Source organism: Natator depressus, chromosome 1, assembly GCF_965152275.1.
Source record: "Natator depressus isolate rNatDep1 chromosome 1, rNatDep2.hap1, whole genome shotgun sequence".
Taxonomy (NCBI): domain Eukaryota; kingdom Metazoa; phylum Chordata; order Testudines; family Cheloniidae; genus Natator; species Natator depressus.
Window position 1 is genome coordinate 104,259,491 of NC_134234.1, and position 23,059 is coordinate 104,282,549.

General features: G+C 41.2%; 1 long non-coding RNA gene across 1 annotated transcript in view; it reads right to left on the reverse strand.

Annotated features, from left to right (window-relative positions):
• Positions 1–5,317: 5,317 nt before the first annotated feature.
• The window catches only part of LOC141982555 (uncharacterized), a 39,348-nt gene continuing 21,606 nt past the window's right edge, over positions 5,318–23,059 (reverse strand). Inside the window, exons 2-3 of the long non-coding RNA XR_012638119.1 lie at positions 5,719–5,816; positions 5,318–5,553 (exon numbers count right to left, since the gene is read on the reverse strand). This is a non-coding gene — a long non-coding RNA (uncharacterized LOC141982555). The remainder of the gene's footprint in view (positions 5,554–5,718; positions 5,817–23,059) is intronic.

Consider the following 23,059-nt stretch of genomic DNA (forward strand, 5'->3'; position numbering starts at 1 on the left):
GATCTAAAGCAAAGTAACATTCCACCAGTCCTATCTCGTTTTTAGAAGATGCACAAAGTTCCCTAGTGTGACCTGCTGTATGATCTGTATGACTCGTATTTATTTTCAGGGCTGTACTTCAGACCCATAAAGACTCCCTGTGGAAGAAGAGTTTGGATTTTTGTGTGACAGGGAAGGTAGTCTAAAATATCCCTTGTCAGACAGAACTTCAGGAAGTTTTCATATCTAGAAGGCCTGCTGCACCTTGCATAGTTTTTTGACTTGGTAGAGGAGAATAAAATTCCTTTTTCACTCCGTGTTCTGCTTATACAGTTGTTGCTAAGCCCTTGTCCGAACCCCTCTACATAGCAATGATGTTCATGCCAAGAGAGCAGTGTTTAAAGGCACATAAATACTTGACTAAATGGAAGAAATATGAGTAAAGAATCTGATTTTGTGCTTGCATGTGTGTATGTTTGCGTGTGCTCCTCAGAGCTTTTAAAACAATATTTATACATCCATTTTATCTCAGTTTTTTCATATTATACTTTATTGGTCTATTAGGGAAAGATTTTCTTCTAAGCTTTTGGCCCATACAGATCCCATTTCTAAATATTAAACACACTTTTTCAAATATCAGAAAAAGACTCAGGTGCAGCTCAAATATTTATATATATTTCAGATTATTTTCCTTTTTCAAGCATCTTTGCATTTCCAAGCTATGGTTAGGAAAGGAAACAAAAGTATTGAAATGCCCCACAAGAGGTTGTTTTTTTCAGGTTTTCTGGACTGACCTGAAGCAGAAAATAGAAGAAGCCTGTTCCTGTGCCATTTTTATTCAACAAACTCATGTTCAGATATGTATCCATAGTGTTGGGTATTCATCCAAACGGAATCTTTCCAGTGTTATTATTTATTACTTACATTACTCTTGAACCCAGAGATCCTAATCAGGATTCAGACCCCATTGGGGAAAGCTTACTACAAAGACAAAAATTTATGCAGGACTTCCCCAAGATTTACCTACTGCAAAAATAGATGTGCTTTTACATAGCGATAGCTAACTTGAGGTAGCTCTCTTAATAGAAAATCCTGGTGGAGACCAAATACAGGTAATATAATGAATGCCAATCAACATAGGTTTACAGAAAATAGATTCTGTCAAACTAAATTGATCTGTTTTAGAAGTTACAAGTTTGGTTGATAAAGGTAATTGTTGATGTAATATACTTAGACTTCTGGAAGGCATTTGACTTGGTACTGCAGACATTTTGATTAAAAAATAAACCCGCACAAAGATATAAAGTTAACATGGCACATATTAAATGGATTAAAAGCTAGCTGATAAATCTCAAAATGTAGTCGTAAAAGAGTTTATCATCAAAAAGATGTGTTTAGTGGTGTCATGCAGGGATCGGTTCTTGGCTCTGTTGTTTACCATTTTTATTAATGATCTGGAAGAAAACATAAAATAATCACTGATAAAGTTTACAGATGGTAAAAAAATTGGGGACGAGTTAAATAATTAAAAGGACAGTTTACTGCTACAGAGCAATTTGGATCTCTTGGTAAACTGGCTGCAAGCAAACAATATGTGCTTTAATAAGTCTAAATGTAAATGTATATATCTAGGAATAAAGAACATAGAGGCCATAATACAGGATAAATACAGAAATACAGAATAAAGGGCATAATACAGGATGAGGGAATCTATCCTGGGAAGCAGTAATTCTTAAAAAGATGTGGGGGTCATGGTGGATAATCAGCTGAACAGAAGTTCCCAGTGTGACGCTGTGGCCAAAAAAGCTAATGCTATCCTTGGATACATAAACAGGGGAATCTTGAGTAAGGGTAGAGAGGTTATTTTACCTTTGTATATGGCACTGTTATGACTGCTGCTGGAATATTGTGGCCAGTTCTGGTGTCCACAATTCAGGAAGGATGCTGATAAATTGGAGACGGTTCAGAGAAGAGCCATGAGAATGATTACCGGATTAAAAACATGCCTTACAGTGATACTCAAGGAGCTGAATCTATTTAACTTTACAAAAAGAAAGGTAAGGGATTAATGGATTACAGCCTAAAAGCATCTACATGGGGAACAAATATTTAATAATACTCTCCTCAATCTAGTAGAGAAAGGTATAACATGATCCAAAGTCTAGTTGGGAGTTGAAGCTAGACAAATGCATATTGGAAATAAAGCATCTATTTTTAACAGTGAGTGTAATTAACTACTGTAACAGCCTACCAAGGGTTGTGATGAATTCTCCATCACTGACAATTTTTAAATCAAGATTAGATGTTTTTTCTAAAAGGTATGCTCTAGCAATTATTTTTGGGAAGTTCTCTGGCTTGTGTTATACATGATGATCACAATGATTCCTTCTAGCCTTGGAATACATGAATCTATGAAGGCTGTCTTTATCTGAACGTAGATAGTTGAGATCAGTTCAATTGCCCCCACCTATGGTCTACTTCAACCAGTTTCATTGAGGTAAAACTACAGTTTCTTTTCTCCACTAGGAATTTACATTGAGAAGATAGCTATCTTGAGTTAGCTATCTTGATTCAAAAATGCACTTTTTTTTTTGCAATGAAAACATTGCCTCAAAAACTGTATCTGTTCCATTGTAAAAAAAAAAAAAAAAAAAAAACCTTGAAAATTTGGTTTCCTTTCAACTGTGGAAATGTTTTTGCTTCTAAATGTAGGCAAAATGGAACAGAAATATTCATAGAACGATCATATTTCTTTTCTCTGGAGTGTTATTATTTAAGCTTGGAAGGATGCAATATGATTATTCTAAAAGAATACCCTTTGAGATTTTTAATTTTAAATTTCCCAGCATTATGAAAACTATACTTTCAGATATCTTCCTTTAGTTACACATGGATTCATTCAAGGGAAAAAACATTTTATTAACTGAATGGAAGAATAACTCTTTTTGTTGGGGGAAAAGTGTGTGCTTGCACATGATTACAGTGCAGAGAAATTTTCTTTTGTAATTAAACATATAAATGATGAGCAGCATAAATAGCTAAGAATGGAGACAAATATGACATATACAGTCAGCCTGTCAGGAGAGCCCTGTTCTGCTTAATCACTTGTTTTCTCATGAGTTGATGGGAATGTGTTCAGTAATGCTAGAAGTGTGTTCAGGAATGCTAGAAGCACATTCAATATGTTATGAAAAAGGTTAGCAGATGATGAAACACAAAAGACATTTAGAAATATGTTTGAGCTCTTAAAAGTACAAAAAGTGCATGGTAAAAATGCATATAGGGTTTCGTAATAACCTTGGAAATTGCAATCTCTTTGGGGCAGAGATTGTCATTTACTATTTGCAGTGCCTAACACAAAAGGCACCCAACTTCCTTGAGGTCACTAAGTGCAACCACACTATAAATGGTTAATAATAAATAATAAGCTAAGTTATCGTCTTAGTTACATGTGTGTACCCACCTGTAATTATGGGCAAAATTTGGCTCTATTGAGATGTTATATATTTGTTTTTTTAACTAGTAAATGTTTGCAGTATTTTAAAAAGCTTTCCTTAAGAAAATAAATAAATAAAGTAAATTAAATTTAACACAATGTGAGATGTTGTAGAGAAAAATCTTGCAGGAATTTTCAAAACGTCCCACAAGAATTTACACCAAGCTGTATTTTAGAGAGCAAAATATAATTTCAGCCTTACAGTTGTGCAGAGATTAACACTTCATTACAGAGTTCTGCAGATCTTTAGGCCAAGGAAAGTTCAGTTTGATCTTTTGTGACATCCAACAAAATGGGGTCATATTCCTGAAGGCTTGTAGCGGCAGCTACCCTCAGACAGAGTGAGAAAAGACACAAAAAAGCAAGTTAAATTGCAGATCACCATTTGCTTTGAGAATAGAACAATTACCTCATAGTCCCTCTATCTTCTCAAGTTGTTTTTGTTCTGCTTGCACAATATGGGAGTAAGTACCAGGCAGTTAGTGTTTTGTTTTGTTTTCCTTTCCTAGGGTTTGTCTAAAAGAGATGATGAAGGCTCCCCCTAGTTTTTACTTCCTTATTTTATCTCCTCCATCACCACCTCACCAGGTTGGTGTCATGCGTCTTGTAAAAGAAGACAGATCTCATAAATGCAGGTTTCAGAGTAGCAGCTGTGTTAGTCTGTATTCGCAAAAAGAAAAGGAGGACTTGTGGCACCTTAGAGACTAACCAATTTATTTGAGCATAAGCTTTTGTGAGCTACAGCTCACTTCATCGGATGCATAAAGTGGAAAATGCAGTGAGCTGCAGTAACCTTTTCTCTTTGACATAAACTGGGGTTCTCTCCTGTTAATGTATCAAGTAGATAATAGATAACCTGTACAAACACCCCCTTTTCCCCCCTCAGATACAGTCCACACTTTAACTTTGGAGATCTGTAAAGAGAAACACTGTAGCCGCTATATAACTTTGGCCTTCATCATGACTTCTTATAGCATATTTGGCTTTGCAGCCTTTGATTAAGTGGCTGTGTTATTACTCTGAAGGAAAGAACTCCTCAGTTACAATTACAGATAACAGGGTTGTTTTCCAAAACTCAGTGTGATGTGAACATCAAAGTGGTTTGGATATAATAATCCAAACACATATCCTTTTGTAGATCCATTGGTAAGGAAAGACTAGATGTTTTCATTAACGGGGAAGACAACTCATTCAGTCTTCTGTCTGTTGTCTGTTTCTATGTTGTGAAAAATCTGAAAATTTGCATAAGAAAATAACCACCAAAGAAATGTAAATGATTGAACTAGGATCTCATTACCACAGACCTCTCTTGCTACCTGAAGGGCCTAAATCTGTATACAGTGAATTGAATTTCAAGTACTTTCTTACCTTTGTAAAAACAATTACCTCAGGCATTCCTGTCACTTTAGGGGTGATGGGTGGGGGAACACTGCCTGTTTCTTGGCAACAGCTCTTGTATTTTAACTAACCAGTTCTGCACAGTAACAAGTATTTGAATGACTTCTCTTAGCTGTTTAATATACAAATATCCATCTGTAAAACCCTCATGTGTTTTACACTGTGGAAAGGGGTAGGGTGGGAATTTGTTTTGCTGAGAAGCATTTCAAAAATTGCCACTGAAAACAAAGTTTCTAATCAGGAAAGACCTCTGTATACAATTGTGAGTTTTGAAATCACTGTAAGGGAAAATTTGAATTTGCCTAGACAGGAGAAAAGAAACTGGATGCTAATTAGTGTAAACTGCAGGGAGGGAATGTCTGATCCACCATGAGAGTGGTGACAGAGTTTAGGTCTCCTGATGTATAGTAAAAACAAAACAAACCAGGTCACGATCTTGGTGTAAATTAATGGTGTTCCAGCAGAATCCATGGAGCCATATGCCAATCTACCCCAGCTGAAGATGTGGACCACAGTATCCTCTCTCAGCATAGCACATTCAGGCTGTGTCTTACAAATATGCATCCTCTAGGAGTCGGAATATGCAGAGGATAACCATGTTAACATTTCACCCCCTGGAGTCCTGCTCAGTTTACAAACAGTACAAGTTTAGCTCAGCCAGGTTGATTTCCCCTCCGCCCCTGAAAAGTAAGAAGACAACAAAATAAAAGACAAAAGAACAAAAAAAGGAAAGTAAGGCGGGTATGTGTATGGGTGGGAGTGGGGGGGGGAGGTGAAAGAAGACCAACATTTCAGTTTTAATCTGCTAGAGATTAATCATAGGTCCCTCTTCTTGGAAACATTACCTGCTCTTTAGCTGCTCTGTCAGCGTGGTTGCTAAGCCAAACTTCTGTCCCCAGCCTGCTCTTCCATCGAACCAATACGAATCATTTGGCTGCAAGCACTAATAGAGATTTTTGATTTGTAAAATAGTCTACATTTGAATTTCAGCTGGCCCTTACACCGAAATAAACCAACTCAAACAGGCCAGGTGTGTTTAAGGAGAGGCTTGCAGAAGAGGCTGGATATGAGGTACACTGAGCCAGAGAGAGGATTTCTGTCATGCAAGGGCAGGGTACATGCTAAATGCATGAGTGACTGTTGCTGGATATTTCACAGGGTGAGAGAAGGAGCTACTTGGGCCTAGGTACACACCCTGATGGGCCAGAGATAACCTAGTCTTAAATTATGTGAGCCACATTGTGATTGTAAACTTGGTCTGGATTCAATATTTTTTTAAAAAAATCACATTATATTAATGGATGAGAAGTCCTTCTGCCTGTATGAGCTTTCCTATAGCTGGGCTAAGCAAAAGGGACACTAGTTTCTCCTGTACTCAGTTGAACTGACAGAAATAAGCATCAATTTAACCATATCTATCTCTAAACTGATGTATTTAAATGGTTAGAAAAACAAGCTCTTGATGAAAAAAGCCAGGCATCAGCAGAAAGACTGCACAGCTGCCAGCTAGAAGGGGGCTCTGCAACTATGTCAGAAGGAAGTCTGTGAACATTTAACACTGGCTGGGAGGCTTCATTGCTGTAAATGTACTTATACAGTAGGGTCTTTTTATGAATCATTATGAACATGCTAGGAGCAAAGTAGAACCTCTGTTACACTCTGTTAATTTTACTCTGTGTTTAGTTTCATGTCAACCACAAATGTCCAATCAGACAATTTGCCCATCTGCCTCAACTTTTTTGCTTCTCACTGACACTCTGTTCATCTTGGCTTTGCACCCCACAGATCTCATCTGAGTGGAATTCCGGTGAAGGGACTGTGGAGTTGCATGGAGATTAGCTGCAAAATTTTGCCGCAGGGATTTGCCTCGCAGGAATAATATCAGAGCTCTATATAATCAACTGCTTGGGAGATACCAAGTTAGACTGGGTATTTTATTGTTGGCCCAGCTCCATCTATAATTCCCCATCCTTCACCAAAGTTCTTAGCTGCTGCAGAAACTAGAAATGGGACATGGGAAGATAAAAAGTTATTTTTAAAGTTTTATCTTTGTGAAGGAAAGATCACAATATGACAGGTCACAAATAATGTAACTGACAATGGGTTTAACCTGGAACCTTGGACAAAAGCCAGAGGATATTTAAAAGCAACAAGTACCCTGTTTTGCGGTATTTGTATTAAGTACACTGATACCTATCTAACTATTTACAAAAATGTCGGATTCTCTGAAAAGAATTTCTGGCCACACACGATTAGTGTTATGTTGTTTATGCCACTGAGGAGGAGAGAGGAAATTATTCATCTAGGCAAAAAAGAAAAAAAAAAAGGAAAAGACAAGGCAGAAGGCAACGGGCTGCGAAGAAGAGTGCATCAAACTTTGCATTTATAGGTGGGGGTTGCCCAGCCACTGGCCACATCCCAGTGGTTGGTGAGTGTTGAGGGTGGGGGATGGAGATGGCAATAGACCAGAGAGGGACCTACAAAATTAGGATCTTGAAGCAACAGTGAGGAGATGGACATTTTGCACGCCTCACTCAGTAACTGGCCATAAGGTGACATTAATACACTTTGTTTTACTGCTACAATATCATGTAGGACTGGGTTTGCAGAAAGTGGACAGGTGGGTTGGGAGGATGTCTTGGTGAGGGAGACAAGGCACAGTGCATGCCAAGAGTAGAGGCCATATTTTTAAAATTTCAGGACTGCCCATATTAGGCTTTGAAAATTCCTCTTCTATACAGAGGGTATAAAATGGAGTGTTCAAATTCCCTGCAGAGTGCTCAAATCTCCCCTTTAAAAATTCCTCTGCCAGATGCTTGGGAGTCTTTGGAAGAGCCAGGAACTGAGTCTAGGTTTCCTATGTGCCTTAACTAGAGCACCACACTCTCTTCTCCGCACACTCTCTTCTCCCAACATGTTTATCAAGCTTAAAAACTGATGGGACCTCTTTCTGTCCTTTGAGAGTTTATTCTCCATTTGAAAAAGATTGCCTTTTGCGTCCTCATTCTAGCCACTCTGAGTTCATCCTTCATCTGTTTAATAGATTCTTAAGAAGTTCACGTAGCAAATTTATACCTATTTAGGAATGGCTATTAGTTTTAATTTACTTTAAATTTCCTCCTTGTAAATCTAGTCTGGAAAAACAAAAACATAACTTCACCATGCCTTAAATCCTGTCCAGCTGAAAAAATACAGTTAACCAGCATGGGGTTAATGGGTTGATGTGCAAACTGATGATCCACATCAGTTTTCTCATCCCTAAAAAAATTGTGTATGGCCTGTACACACAGCAACTGATTTCACCACATATGTTCTCTTTTTCTGCATTTCTGTTCTCTTACTATAAACCCTCATTTTGATTCTGCCACTATCAGTTTGTCACCTAATAATACAGGATCAAATTCCCTTGTCTGTGGGTCAAGTTTTTCTTTCTATGTGGCCAATCCTGCTCACACTGACTTCGTTATAAATTTCAGTTATTTTTCAAATTATAGATTGTTTTTCCTTACTAGTGTGTTTCTCCATGCACATCATTAAAACTAGACAAATAATCATATGGTGGATAATTTTGTGTGTGTGTGTGTAGACCCATGAAACAAAACCATAGACCTTCCGTTCCAAATACATTTGGAGTTTCCTAGCTTTTATTATTGTAAAGTCTTTACACTAGAAATGTTGATCAGAATCAGTTTATAGACAGTTATTTTTACGATAGAAATTAATCTGACATGGTCAAATCTTCCTTTGCTATTGTTCCTTTATGTACTTTTGTTTGTTTTGTTTTTGTTTTTGTTTTTTTCCCCTCTATTGTTTCTCATATTTGGATCTCAGGAAGTTTGGTTAAAAAGAAAAATAAATGTTTTGAAAGCCGTAGAAATACTGAAGTTTTTTCAGCTTGCTTTTGTGACAATGATAAGATGTCGCCATATTTTCAAAGAGGGAGGGGCTGAGGAGAGTACATAAAAAAACAAAGGTTTCAGGGTAGCAGCCGTGTTAGTCTGTATTCGCAAAAAGAAAAGGAGGACTTGTGGCACCTTAGAGACTAACAAATTTATTTGAGCATAAGCTTTCGTGAGCTACAGCTCACTTCATCGGATGCATTCAGTGGAAAATATTTGTTAGTCTCTAAGGTGCCACAAGTACTCCTTTTCTTTTTTTAAAAAAACAAAGGCATTCCTGGGAATTTAAATACAGTTTTAAGACGAAGTAAATTAATGTTGAAATGGACAGACCATCAATTCTGTGCACATCTTAGGGTGCTGAACATGGAGGATCAGATAATAAACCTGTTTCATAACAGTTAACATGATGAATTTCGCTTCCCCCATAAAAAGTGGGGGGAGGGGATTTTTTTTTAAATGCTACACTCACCCCAGAATAGCCAATAGCTTGGTGGTTAGGGCACTCATCTGGGATGTAGGAAAGCCACATTCAAACCCCTGTTCTGTTATTCTCCTACATTCTAGAGGAGTGCACTAAACACCTGGCTGTTCTGTGCTCTTTCTACTTTTGTCATGAAAAACTTTGAAAAGTTTCAATTTTGTCCCAGTGCAGAAGAGGGATATTTTTTAAATATCCAAAAGTTTCACAGAATGGGAAAATCATTTCTCACCCAGCTCTAGAGAAAAATCAACCATTTTGAAAAGTATAGGCTTTTAAATTATGTTTACAAAATGTGTCAGGTTAAAATTTCACTGATCAACTTTTTGGTAGACAGACAATGCTGCTGTGAATATTTCAATATGTTATAGTTGTCAGTCAGATGCTAATATATTCACAAGTAGTGGAATTTAAGAATTCTGCATATCTCTGTTCCATCTGTTATTTCCAGCTCCCTATGTTTAAATGCTGTGTAGCCAGTGCTAGCATTGTTATTAAGAATGAACCCATTTGTGGCATATGTTGAACTGGTAGTGTCCAATGAATATTTTAATTAGGGCTGGTAGGAACTTTTTAACATAGCATTTTTATAAGAAAATACCAGTTCATCGAAACCAGATCCTCACATAAATTTATCAGTTTTGACTCAGGTCCAGGATGGAATTTTGATTTTCTGGTTAGCAATCTGAGTATAGTCAGTAGCCCAGTGATTAGGTACTGAGAGAGCCAGGTTCAAGACCCTGCTCTGCTTGATTCAGAACAGAGCCCAGAATCTGGGTCCAAGATGAGTGACTATTGGGATTTTGGCTATTCTGGGGCAGGTGTCTCATGTTTTGTCATGCAAAATTTAAAAAGGTTTCAGTTTCATTCTGATGTGGAACAAAATGCTGATATCTTGACATTTTTCATGATATAGAATTCTTGATTTCCAGACAACCCTAATTTTAAAGTTTTTTGTAGAGCTACTGCAACCATGTGTTTTCCTCAGAAAATATTTATTGATATTAGTTATTGTTTATTATACAGCACTTCAAAACTCTTATTTGTCTTAGATGTCTTTGTGTTTTTTTCCTGACGGTAGAAAAGTCCAAAAGTTTTGAGTACCCCCCAAGACCTTCATAAAATTGGGGTTCACTTGTACATGAAATCCAGAAACTGTGCTGTGAATACCTTTATTGATGAGTATGAAAACGTGTTTCCTTCTCTAAATTTTTTTTAGTCTAAATTGCCAATGTACAGATTAAGGACAGGGGAAGAGTAGCCAGCAGAATAAAGTAGTCTGAACACACAAAACATTTTGTCTGTTCCATGACTTTTGTTGCTGGTTGCTTTCTTTTTCCCTTAATTGACTATTTGGTTTCGATGTCTTTCTCTCTTTCAGTGAATATAAGAAGTGTTCTTTCCCTCACGACAGATACATGCAGTAATTGGAAATTACAATTGGAAATGTGATGCTAATTTTTGAAAAAATTGGGACTCTCTCTAATCGTTTATGTGAAAGGTTGTTGAAAAGGTGGATGCAGGGAACACCATAGATCTGTAGACATTTACTGTGGATGTTTGTTTGGGTTTCTTTTCTTTCTCTCTCTACCAAGACTATCCATATGTTGTCTGTGCTGACTACGTGCAGCAGGGTTATTGCTGTATTTACTTGTTACTGTTGAACCTGTATGTGGCATTTGACTCTTTTGACCATAAGCTGTAATTGCACTCTTTTCTTATTTTATACAATTTATTGCTTTGAGTTTTTGTGACTCCCATGTCATCAGGTGTCCCTCAGGGACATATTCTGAGGCCTATACTGTTTCTCTGTTAGATGTAGGTATGTTAGAATTACTTGTGTTCATCATCTAAACTGTCAGACAAATGGCACCGGGCTATATTTATCACTCCATGTAGCCCTTGCAATGGCTTCTACTGCGCTGCATGTTTCTTTCCATTATCCAGGTTTAGATTATGCTAATTTTCTTACATACAATGCTGAAAGGGTGGTGTGCTATTGGAACAGTCTCAGTCAGGAATGAGGTCTCTTAAGTCTCTTCCACCCGCTCTGGTTTCAAGATTTTTTTCTGTTTTCAGACTTTTGTAAACTTGTATTCATGAGACACACTCAGCTTCGGGTCAGATTCTCAGCCCTGCTCTGACTGTCTTGCACTGTTCTAGCAGCACAAGGGAGGTGAAGAGCTTGCTTAATAGCCATCTGGGAAATTCCTCTTTTTAGGGGACCCAGTAGTAGTGTAAAACTGTCTTAGCCAACGCTGCACCATTCACTCCTGTACACCAAACGCCTTTCCATTGTGGGGGCACATCGACAGTGTTCTGGGGCTACAGAGCCAGAGGAACAGCACCTGGAGGGTCATTACCATGCAACGAAACTCAGAGCAACCCTAGATTTGGGGAGTAAGGAGGCAGAAAGATCACATAATGCCACATTTGCACCCTTCCTTTGGGTTCAGTGTCAAGTGTAGCTTGACTACACACAAGGGTCTGTCCCTTTGTTTTGACACATATTAACTACACTGTGAACCTTTCATGCTATCTTCTTAGGAACCTCCCCGGATTATGGAGCCCTGACTATGTCACTCATGTGGTGACTGATGAATGGACTAGCTTTGTCATTACTGGCAGTTCCCTTCTCTTTTTAATTGGGACCCCAATACTTGCTTTTAAAGTATGTAAGCCGAAATTCTTCCCCATTTCACAGTCTGCCTGAGCAGCTGTACTGTGCTCTGGAGAGTTTCTCAGGGATTGAGGAGCAAGGAATCCAGCCCATCCATGATGGGAAATGGAGCTGTTCCATAGTAGTTAGTTCAGTGTCAGGATATGAGGTGCCTCTGTGTCACCTGTGCCACTCTCCGTATAGTGGTGGTTCCACATGCTCACCCTGACCTTTCCCTGGCATGTCCCTACCTGAGTCCCAAATTCCTTCTGCGTGGAGGTATGCCAGACCTTCCACAGACTTGAGCTCTAAAGCAAGGGGGTGTGCACGCCCGTGAAGGCATCTTGTGAGTTTTCACACACATGCAGCAGAAGATCCCTGCTTCTGTTGGAGGCAGGGTTCTGTGCCACCAAGGAGAAGAAGGCTGGGTTTGCTTCTGTTTTGTGTAGAAGATGTCTAGTAACATTCTGTTTTCAAATGGGCTTTTTTCCCAGTATTTATCAATGGATAATATATGGCACGTCCTTGTTTTAAATTTGGCTATAGGCACTATCTTGTGTCCATCATCTTGAATTCCCTCTTCAAGGAGCAAGTATCTGCAGCTGCTTTTGAAATGGGGAAATACTCATATATGTTTTTGCCAGGGAAATTTGAAGTTTCAATGTGCCTGGAGCCTCAGTCCTCAGAAGAAAGAAAAATTCAAGATGGTGGCTATGAGCCATTGAGTTGAAACTATTAAAAGTTACAGTTCTGAATATTTTACATGTGGCTGCTAATTAAGTTCATAAATATGCAAAGGTCTGATCAGTCAGTGCAGTATAACTAGGCTCTACTTAAGTGTAATTGATTGATACCATAACTATTTGGTACAGTACTACCATATAGATTCCTAGCTGTGCCACTTGGTAAATGCATTTCTGTAGTAAAATTTGGTGTTCACCCTTTTCATTTATTTTCGATATATCCAGATACAATGATGATAGAGGAAAGACAGAAACCTAAACAGAATAAAGTCAGTATTCTTATGTACCAGAGCCAGCAATAGTTCCTTCTATAACTCTCTTCTTTCAGTCATCTCTACAGCAGATTGAAATTCTTATTATCATCATTTTCCTTACAGGGAAGCAGTGTGGTCTAGAGAATAGGAGGAGAAGAGAGCTGGTTTCTAATCATGGAGCCTGTTACGAACCTGCTGTGTGACTGGACTAATCGCTGGACATGTCTGATTTCTCTTCCAGTCTTTGTCTATTTAGGACTGCCTATCCTTAAAACACTACAGCAAAGGATTAAAACACTATCCTTAAAACACAGCTGCAACTCTGTAGCATTTCAGTGTAGACACTACTTATGCCAACAGGAGCTAGTCTCCTGTCAGTGTAGGTAATCCGCCTCCTGGAGAGGTGGTAGCTAGATTGATGGAAGAATTGTTCCTTCATCCTAGTACTGTCTACACAGAGACTTAGATTGGTTTAACGATGCCACTCAGGGGTGTGGATTTTTCGTACCCCTGACTGATGTGGTTAAACTAACCTAATTTTCTAGTGTAGACTGGACGTTAGATTGCAAGCTGTTCAGGGCAGGGATTGTGTTTTATTATGGGCTTGTACCATGATCTCATCTTGGTTGGAGTCTCAAATAATATTACTCTGTCTGCTCATTCCAATGGTATTTAAACAGCCAAATTCACAGAAGCAAACAGGCTGAGACTGGAGCCTTCTCCTTTCCTCATGTAGCCCTAAGAAAAATGTGCCTGTGAAAGCACTGTCTTTGTGGGGACTATGTGATTGCACATGCATGTCTGTAACGGGATCTAATGTAACAAAAAGATCACTTAGCATTTATGCCATGCTTTGCACCCCCTTCAAAGGACTGCAGAGGCTTTTTTTTTTTTGTCCCCCCCAGGAAAGTCCACGCCTAACGTCTTGGTGATTTTATGGAGAAAGAAAAAAAGGAAAAGAAAAATTTTGTAAAGATGGAAAAGTAAGAGACCTGAACTGCTAGACAGACGGAGTGCGATGAGACGGGTTGAAGGCCATGGGACAATAGATTTGAAATCTCAGCACTAGTGAGAATATGAACTCTACGCTATCTTAAAACAAAAGAAGGGAGAGAATCAGACCTGGCTAGGGAAAGGCTAAAACAGAAGAGGAGACAGCAAGAGTAGGCAACCACAGCAGGTAGGATCCTAGTCCAGCTCAAGGAGAAGCTTTCCAGCTCTAATATCTTTAGTCTCCGAACAGATTTGAAGAAATAGAAGAAGCAAAGCAGAGAGGATGAAATAGCAACACATCCCTTCACCTGTGAAACGAGATTTTCATTCAATCCCTGTTCATCTGCTTTTCTGCTCCAGTAAATCCAAGTTCAGATATTGACACATGGAGCCTAGGAGATGGGATGGAAGGAGGAAGTGAGGGGATAGGATGTGCACCAGTTTCCAGCGCAAATATAAGTTGTGAAACCAGGTGAGGTCACCTTGTGAAAGAACCTGGGGTCAGGTAGCCATTAGAGAGGCTAGGGATTCTCTTTGAGGAAGGGCAGGTAACAACTTCCTGTGGTTTCATATATTGTGATGCATCACAGGTAACAAATCTACATGCACTTAAACTTGAAGACCCCCTAAACTCTTGCACGTTATTTTCTGGAAAAAGTTGTTCCAGAGCTTGTGCTGGTATACGCTGCCCTCTTCTGATCAATTTTACAGCTGCAGTGGTAGCCTTAAAAACCTTTCCAGTTTTGCTTTTGCAATTACAGTACATGGTGTTGGTATGGTGATTCCTGTACTTAATATAGGAAATATTTAGGGATATATAGGAATACTGTGAACACTGAGATAGTATGGCAAAAGGGCGACCACAGAACTAGAAACATATTTCTTCTATCACAAAGGTATGTTTATAGATATTCAAGGACAGGAGTTGATTAGGCTAAATGGAAACATTTCTCAGAACTGTGCAAACCAATTAAAACACATAAAGTTACTGCCTTTCCAAATAAGAAAAAACTACAAAAGAATTTGATTTAATTTAAAATGCAATTGCACTTGAGGAAGTTAGAAAGTACGGATCAAGTCATCCAGTCCATCCTCCTGGTAGTGCAGAACAACTCCCTAAAATACTTTACTAGTGTTTTGTCTAGTCTAATTCTAAATGTGCCAAATGACTGGGATTCTATCCCTTCCCTTAGGAAACTATTCCATCAGCTCATGGATCTTGCCGTGAGAAAGTTTGCAGGAATTTTCTCTTTACTCCCTTTTTGTTGTGTTAAGTAAGTTCTCTCCTTCTTTGGTATTCAAATATTTAGAGGCTTTTATCATGTTACCCACCCTCTGTTGTTGCTTATCCAACCTTATACATATTTAAATCCCCTTATCCTATTTTTGTAAGTCAGTCCCTGCAGCTTCTTAACGGTTTGTATCGCTTATTTGGAACTCCCTGCAGTTTGTCAGTATTTTTCTGGCAGTGAGATGCCTGGAGCTGAACACAACATTTAAAGAGAGGTAGCAAAGTCACAAAGAGAGTGCTGTTATTTTCCTTTTCCATTGCATGAAGCCTCTGTGTATTCAGGCTAACATTTCTTTGTCCTTTTTTGCTGTCATATGTATTGCAACCTCACATCTGATTTGCTCTCTGAGATCATCCTAAATCTTTTTCAGCCTAACAGGTTTCACTTAATTGATAACAGTATGTCTGATTATTTTCTCTGCCATGCATCAGCCTCTGTTTTCCAAGCTGAGCCTTTTTCCACTGTTTTCTACCATGGTACTAATATCCCTGGGTCCCTTTATATGATTTCAGTGTCCATGGGCGGCAGGTGAAGCTTCCCCTTGGAGGCTAACCCTCTACTCACCTCTTCCATCTGAGGCCTGGCCCCTACCCTCTGCTCTCAACCCTCTGTGGTCCTCACTGGGGGGAGGGGCTCAAAGCTCGGCTTCTCCTGCCCATGGCTCTGGCTGGGACGGGCAGGCTGAGAGCTCGATCAGGGCCACAGAGCGGGGCTGAGAGCATTTGGCCCTGGCTCAGGGCCCCTCTCCCCTTCTGCCCTTTCTGCCCTTGGTCCTGCCCCTGTTCCAGCTCCACTCCACCTCTTCCCCCTGAGGCTCCTCCTTCCCCTGCCGTCCTGAGATCTGAAAAGCTCCATGTCCCCATCGCAGTCATGGAACCACGGTGGGGAGCAAGAGCTCCTTCAGCCCTGGAGCTGTGGTGGGGGGAGATTTTTCAGAGACCCCAAATCTGCCACTGCTCCCCTACGGTTTTGTTCAATATCTTCATAAATGATCTGGAGGATGGTGTGGATTGCACTCTCAGCAAATTTGCGGATGATACTAAACTGGGAGGAGTGGTAGATACACTGGAGGGGAGGGATAGGATACAGAAGGACCTAGACAAATTGGAGGATTGGGCCAAAAGAAATCTGATGAGGTTCAATAAGGATAAGTGCAGGGTCCTACACTTAGGATGGAAGAATCCAATGCACCGCTACAGACTAGGGACCAAATGGCTAGGCAGCAGTTCTGCGGAAAAGGACCTAGGGGTGACAGTGGACGAGAAGCTGGATATGAGTCAGCAGTGTGCCCTTGTTGCCAAGAAGGCCAATGGCATTTTGGGATGTATAAGTAGGGGCATAGTGAGCAGATCGAGGGACGTGATCGTTCCCCTCTATTCGACACTGGTGAGGCCTCATCTGGAGTACTGTGTCCAGTTTTGGGCCCCACACTACAAGAAGGATGTGGATAAATTGGAGAGAGTCCAGCGAAGGGCAACAAAAATGATTAGGGGTCTAGAGCACATGACTTATGAGGAGAGGCTGAGGGAGCTGGGATTGTTTAGTCTGCAGAAGAGAAGAATGAGGGGGGATTTGATAGCTGCTTTCAACTACCTGAAAGGGGGTTCCAAAGAGGATGGCTCTAGACTGTTCTCAATGGTAGCAGATGACAGAACGAGGAGTAATGGTCTCAAGTTGCAATGGGGGAGGTTTAGATTGGATATTAGGAAAAACTTTTTCACTAAGAGGGTGGTGAAACACTGGAATGCGTTACCTAGGGAGGTGGTAGAATCTCCTTCCTTAGAGGTTTTTAAGGTCAGGCTTGACAAAGCCCTGGCTGGGATGATTTAACTGGGAATTGGTCCTGCTTCGAGCAGGGGTTGGACTAGATGACCTTCTGGGGTCCCTTCCAACCCTGATATTCTATGATTCTATGATTCTATACCTCCCCAGCAGCACGGGGTTTTGGGAGGTTTACCTGTACACGCTGCCTATGTCAGTGTCTGTAATTTAATCTCTTCTGAACTTCGACATGTTACTCCCTCTTCCAAATCATCAGTGAAGATGGATGTAACATTGATGCTAGGAGTAGCCCACCAGACACTTCCCCACAGCTCAGCACAGTGCCATTTATCATTACTTGTTGTTTACAGTTCTTTAGGCAGTTTCCAGTCCACATGACTGTGTTCCTAGCCAAGCCAATTTGAATTAATTTTTTATGTACGACTTTGAGACACAGCATCAAATACAGTATTCAAATCCAAATATATCACATCTGCTGCATTCACTTCAGCCTCTAATTCTGAATTTCCAGCAGGAAAGCAGTCCATTTTGACTGGCAACAAATATTCTTTATAAATATATGTTGCATATGGCTCACGATTCCACTATCCTCTAGGATAAAAATCTTAGACTCCATCCTTCAGGCTTTAGAATAGTGTGTCCGGCCCTCATTCCATTTGAGTAGAGAGAAAAATCCAGTTTTGAATGAGAGCCATTGTGATGTTGGTTCCCCTCCCTCCGAGTCTGCAGATGCCTCTCCATGCCCATGGAACCCAAGTATGGGCCTCATTGGAGGAATGTCAGGCAGCAGGAGGGTGGAACCTTTGAGGAGTTATTGAACCCAGCCCATGTTATGGTGTTTTTAGAAGAAATTCAAGTGGGAAATAAATTACGCTGCTTCTCAGAAATGAATGCCAATAGAGCCTTTGTGGCACACAACATTATGCATTCTCTACAAACCACATGTTTAATAAATTATTTTTATAGATTAGATTTATTGAGATTAAGATGCACACAAATGGTATGTTCTATAAATGGTGCTATCTTTCTTCTGTGATGTGTGTGTGTGTGTATGTATATATGCATATAAAGTTCATGGAGATATAGCTTGTGGATATTCATGAACAGTGAAACATGTCTAATGTCACTAACCCAAAAGACTAGCAAAGAAAACCAGTCGCATAGGAGTGTTGATCACAAATTGAAGGTTGAGTGAAATTAAACTGCAAAGATAAGGATCTGCTGAAACTTGAATAAAAAATAATGTATTGTAATATTTTACTATTAAAAATGCAGCAAAACCAGTTTGGACTTTTTTTTAACACAGTTTTCCAAAATGTAAAGTTTAACAATTATGTATAAAGTAGAACTCCAGAGTTATGAACACCAGCTTTATGAACACCTCATTTGGAACCAGAAGTATTCAATCAGGCAGCAGCAGAGACAAAAAGAAAAGAAAAAAAAAGAAAAAAGAAGAAGCAAATACAGTACAGTAGTGTGTTAAATGTAAACTACTAAAAATAAGGGAAAGTTTAAAAGAAAGTTTTCAGAAGGTAAAGAAACTGTTTCTGTACTTGTTTCATTTAAATTAAGATGGTTAAAAGCAGCATTTTTCTTCTGCATTGTAAAGTTTCAAAGCTGCATTAAGTCAATGTTCAGTTGTAAACTTTTGAAAGAACAACCATAACATCCTCATAACTCTGAGTTTCTACTATATAAAAAGCTCTTTATGCATCTAAAATTGAATGTATATTAAATTAGTTCAGGATTTTGGAGAGATTCCACTGCATTGTTTTTCGGCACAACTGCATTAAAATCAATAATTGATTATAATATTTCAGTATACAGGGTCTGCTTCTGAGCCTATTCAAATCAGTAGCAAAACTCCCATGGGCCCTTCACTGCTGAAGAGAAAACTTCTCCATCATGGGCCAAATCTTGCTTATCTAACTCATATAGGTATTCCCAGGTTTGAGAGCTCAGTCCTACAAGGTGCTGCATTCTGGCTGTGATCCAGGAAGCACTTAAATTGTGCTTCAGAAGGACTACTCACCCAGCTCAGAGTTAAGCATGTTCTTATGTGCTTTGCTGGGTTGAGCTAGATAGCAAAGTTACTGAGGCAGGCTTAGTGCTTTCAAATCCCTCCATGCTGCAAGGTGCTAACCATCTTCTGTGAAGCTGAGTGCTCTCAAACTCCCACTGATTTCATCACAGTGTTTGTGCCTTTGAATTTGATGACACTGCGCCTGTGCATAAAGTGAGTGCTATTTGACCATTAGAGTATTTAATTGCATCTTGGAAGAGCAAGTGATTGCTGCTAGCAGGTTTCTGTAACCAAAACCAAAACAGCAAAACAGACTAGTTTGAGAGCCTCCACTCCTGTTCAAGATATGACCAGTTCTTATCCACTGAATAGCAATCATGGATGCACAATGCAATGGATTGCTGAAGGTGAGTGTTCACAGATAGTGAAATCTGAACATACTGCAAGCAATATAGGTTGAGATTTACAAAGCCAAGTAAGAGATTTAGGCCTTGTCTGCACTGCCATTTAATTTTTGTCATATGTCATATGTCAAACACACCCGCGTGACAAGTTTTTCTGGAATAAGCGCTTGTGTGCACAGCGCTATGTCGGCAGGAGAGCTTCTCCTGCTGACATAGCTACTGCTGCTCATTTAGGTGGTTTTATTATGTTGAGAGGAGAGCTCTCTCCCGTTGGCATAGAGCTGCTACACGAGCCCTCTTACAGTGGTGCAGCTGCCTTGGCACAGCTGTGTGGCTGTAATTTCGCTAGTAGAGACGTGGCCTTAGACATGGGAATCGCATCCTTTAAAATCACCTATTCAGCTTTGAAAATCTCAATCTTAGCCATTTAGTGCATCTGATGTTTCTATTTTGCACACATTTAGTTAACAGGAGCATTAATTTCAGACTGAAAAGGAGCCTTTCAGTGTAGATAAAATAACCTATTCTTTTAAAAGCCAAGTGGTTTTTGTTTTATTTATTCATTTATCAATGCTGTGAATGCTTCATGAGCTCCAGCCATTGATTTCAGGAGCCCATGCAATTTTTCCTGTTTATCATAATTTATTGTCTCATTGTTGCCTGCAGTTTGCACTTGCTCAGATTTCCCACACAATACACAGGAAACAGCTCTATGGCATCAGGCTTCCTTAGATTGATTCTCACAGGGGCCGGGAGGGTTCAACCCACTCCTGTGTGCTTTGTGATGTGACTGCATGAGAGTCATGGTAAATCGACCATTTGGAGACTTCCTTCCTAGCACCTACTGCGACACAGACAGTACCCAAATCACGTCTGCTCCCACTACACACTCTCCCACGTAACCCCTGGGAAAATCTTACCTTATCAGTGTTTGGAGATGTGTCACTCTCTTTGCATTCATTTACTGTATTTACTCCTGTCTCTGCTGAGGAAGTACTTCCCCAATGGCAGCTATTAGTAACCACAGAACAAAAATTCAGCAATTGTGCAGTTAGGGTGTTCCATTCTTTTCAATGTTTCCTCACAATTTTGGGGGACGCTGCGAGAGGGGGAAATGATTAAATGACCTGAAATGTTCCTGAAGTACTCAGTGATCTTATTAACACCTTGCAGGATAACTGAAGCTATTTTAGCAACCGCACCGACAGATTTAAAACTAAACTGGAGAAAGCAATGGGAAGTGTACAGCACTACACTACAGGATAAATAATCTTGACTGATAGGTCACACCTGTACCATTCCCCTGCCTGGGTGTCTTTATTTCTAGTGCACCAATCATTGTGGCATATAGGTACTAACAGAACAGGTATGTTCCATCTCGAACTTCTATGATCCTAGTTCTAGCTTGGATTGAAACATCAGTTGGCTTTTTGCTGGCCCGGCAGGATGAACACTTCAGTGGTGTTCAAGCTGTGGCTTTCGAGGGTGGCTGTGTTAAGGAGAAAATGTGTATCTGATTAGGAAATGAATGTGTGCTCCCTGAGCCATGTCCTGTGATTCTTAAACTGAAGTGTGTAAATCAGACATGTCATTGTAGTGAGGAGGGGGCACTGCTTCCTCTGCTGCCCTCCACACCTTCCCTAGCAGCCCAGGGGGCCGGTCTGTGTGAGCCGGGAGCACTGAGCAATTGTTTCCCTGCTGCATTGCTGGGGAGGGAGAAACGTAGCTCAAGTCCTCCACTGCCTGCATCTCTATGGGTGCTGCAGGGAGAGCAACACAGGAACTTGGATGGCTCTGCCTGAGAGTAGAAGAGCTGCTAGCAAAAAGTTCCACATAACCAGCGAAAGGGGACAGTAGCCAGGAAACAACCACTATGACTCTGATTCTCTGTGCCAGCCTGGGGGCTGCTCTGATTCGCTCCCTATGGTCTCCAAGAAACCATGCACCCGCTACCTGGGGATAGTCAGAGTGCAGTGCACTCTATCCCAGGGATGGGAAAACTTTTTGGCCCAAGGGCCACATCAGGGTTGCAAAACAATATGGAGGGCCGGGTAGGGAAGGCTGTGCTTCTGCAAATAGCCTGGCCCCTGCCCCCTATCCGCCCCCTCCCACTTCCTGCCCCCTGACTGCCCCCCTCAGAACCCCCGATCCATCCAACCCTTCCCCCCCCCGCACCTTGTTCCCTGACCGCCCTGACCCCTATCGACACCCCCGCCCCCTGACAGGCCCCCCGGAACCTCCGACCCATCCAACCCTCCCCCACTCCTTGTTCCCTGCCCGCCCATTCCTGGAACCCCACCCCCTATCCAGCCCCCCCTGCTCCCTGTCCCCCCCTCCCAGGACCCCCCAACCCCCTCTGGACTCCACCCCCCCATCCAACAGCCCCCTGCTCCCTGTCCGCCCCCCCGAACCTCTGCCCCATCCAACCTCCCCCTGTCCCCTGACTGCCCCCCAGGACCTCCTGCCCCTTATCCAACCCCCACCCCCATCCCCTTACCATGCCGGCGGCAGGACAGGCTTATTGGAAAGCCTGGGAGGTGGGCAGGCTCAAGCTGTGGGGGAGGAGGGACAGCGGGGGCGGGGCCAGGGACTAGCTTCCCCAGCTGGGAGCTCATGGGCCGAGCAGGACGGTCCCACAGGCTGGATGTGGCCTGCGGGCCATAGTTTGCCCACCTCTGCTCTATCCGCTCTCTCTTCGCATCCTTCATATACCCCCTGTGCCAGGAGGGGCTGCAGATTGGGAGGCATAGGATGGAGCTGGCTGAGCTTGTTCTATGCTTTCTAGGGACTCGCAGCTGACACTGTAGGAATCTGCAAAAGGAGACTTGTGGGATGTTTCTTCTACTTTCATGTTGCCTGAATGACACACAGGGAATGGAACAGGACAGGAAAAACTTGCCAAAGTAATGATTGTGGCCTGTCCATCTTTTCTGAAACACCTTCAGCCATAAGGCTGAAAAGGCTGGACTTCACTGCCTTATTCATTTCAGGTACAATTTTCAAGAGTGATTTTCAATAAGACTTAGTCTCCTAAATCACAGAGGTGCTTTTGAATATTTCATTGTTCAGACTTAATCATGCATTCATTGAAGTCAATGGGAAGTTTTATCACTTTAATTGGAACAGGATAGGGCCTTTTTAACATCCAGAAAGACTTTGTATATATTAGCACAGTGTGTCTTGAACTCTGCCAAACTACAACTCTGTGACAGGGTGCTCTACTCACTCCAGGATTGCACCTCCTCCTGGCTGTTTTGGGGATTAGCTCTGTGCGGCCAATGCCCCTTCCTGCACTTGCATGCCATTTCTTTCTTCTCCTGTGGCCCCTCTCTCGTTCCCGGAACTGAAGCCTCTTCTTCATTACTTGGCCCTCCAGTCAGGTCACTACACAGGTGTGAATCAAAGTCCCTCTCAGCAGTGATCTCAGGCAGTCTTCCCTTTCACTGCCCCAGGGTGCCCTATATCCCACCTCTCAGTGGCTGGTAGGGGAATCTGTACCCTGCATTCTACTCCGGGTTCCAGCTCGGGACCCTCTAATCAGCTGTGCAGTTCTGTTCCCCCCTGAACACTGCTGTCTTTCCCCGAGCCCTCTCCTACCTTCTTCTGGGTCAGCCAGCCCAAACTCTCTCCTCGCAGCGAGTGATTGTAGGCTACCT